A 1,897-nucleotide genomic window follows, 5' to 3' on the forward strand; every position below is an offset into this window, starting at 1 on the left:
GATGTTTATGGGCTCAGTTGGGGACTAAACTGCTTTTTAGTACTACTTGTCATCCCCAAAGTGATGGACAAACTGAAGTAGTCAATAGAACATTGTCTACTATGCTTAGGGCTGTTTTGAAGAATAACAAGAAAATGTGGGAAGAATGATTGCCTAATATTGAATTTGCTTATAATCGTTCATTGCATTCTACTACTAAGATGTGCCCTTTTGAAATTGTGTATGGTTTCCTACCTCATGCACCTATTGATTTGTTGCCTCTTCCATCTTTGGAGATGGTTAATTTTGATGCTAAAGAACATGCTGAATTGATTTTAAAAATGCATGAGTTAACTAAGGAAAACATTGAGCGTATGAATGCTAAATATAAACTTGCTAGAGATAAGGGTAGAAAACATGTTGTGTTTGCACCTGGAGATCTTGTTTGGTTACATTTGCATAAGGATAGATTTCCTAATTTGCGCAAATCAAAGCTAATGCCACGTGCTGATGGTCCTTTTGAGGTGTTAGAGAAAACAAATGATAATGCATATAAACTTGAGCTGCCTGCAGATTTTGGGGTTAGTCCCACTTTTAACATTGCAGATTTGAAGCCTTATTTGGGTGAGGACGATGAACTTTCGTCGAGGACGACTTCATTTCAAGAAGGGGAGGATGATGAGGACATCAATACCATTGTTACACCCACAACCCCTGCCGCTATACATACTGGACCAATTACTAGAGCTCGCGCATGCCAATTGAATTATCAGGTACTTTCGTTTCTTGGTAACGATTCTAATGTTCATGAGAATATGATGCTGCCTAAATTGGATACATTTGTTTTGCTTACAAATGAAGGGCCTTGCTTGGACAAGAAAGATAAACCTTGGAGAAAGTTCAAGCATGGAGATGATGGCATGCGCAAGGGGAACAAGAACGTAGTTACAAGTGATGATTCCAGGACTCTGAAGCCACCATAATGAGTGCATGAAGCATGGGACGAAATATACAAGATGTCACTTCATAAATTTCGTCCAGAGGCTATTCTAGGTGCTGCGTCACCTTATTATTGGGCCAGGCCCATGTATTTTCGAAGTACTTAAGTATAGGCTGTTTTTAGAGTCCGTATATGTGGGGAAACAAGAGTTAGGGTTGGTTTCGGACCCCTCCACCAAGGGCCATGAAATTCCCCCTCTCTCCTCCATATATACAGCCCTTAGGGCATCGTTTAGACTTTGGGTTTTGTTTAGATTAAAAGTTCGCCATAGCTGCAACTTCGTGTACTTTGTTTGTGTCCAACAACCAGACCAAGACGTCACAGAACCCCACCTTGATCAATAAAGCTTTCATCTTATATTCGCAATATCCAGATTGCAATCTCAGTTTCTTGCTTGTTCTTCGTTTGCTCGCAGGAAACAGACCCTCGTGGTTAGGTTGATCGTGCTCCGGCGTGGTCACTAACCCCTCGGAAGTTGGTTTAGCGATTGCTAAGGCGCGACGTCTCGCACGTTCGTAGTCGGATCGTCAAGGTCGACTCCCATAGAAATGATAGCCACCATCTCATCGAATCATCGGGACACCTTCGCCTCTATCAGGTGTGGAGGCGGCGGGGCGGCGGCGGACAGGCGGGAGGTCGCGGGCGGGAGGGCGGGAACGGAAAGGAAGTGGCGGTTGGGCGTTCACGGGCGGCGGCTGGTTTTGGACCAGATGCATCTCGTGATGTATATTTGCATCACGAGGTGTTGCATTTTACATCACGAGGAGGCCGCGGTCCATTTTTTTTGCATATGGACCGTCTGTTGGAGCAGCGTTTTTTGCCCCAGACGGTCCAAAAGTTAGTTATTTTTACATTTGGACCATCTATTGGAGATGCTCTTACACTGCTATGCTATGCTCGTAGACGTGGTTTGGTTTT

Source organism: Triticum urartu, chromosome 4 (genome assembly GCF_003073215.2).
Source record: "Triticum urartu cultivar G1812 chromosome 4, Tu2.1, whole genome shotgun sequence".
Taxonomy (NCBI): domain Eukaryota; kingdom Viridiplantae; phylum Streptophyta; class Magnoliopsida; order Poales; family Poaceae; genus Triticum; species Triticum urartu.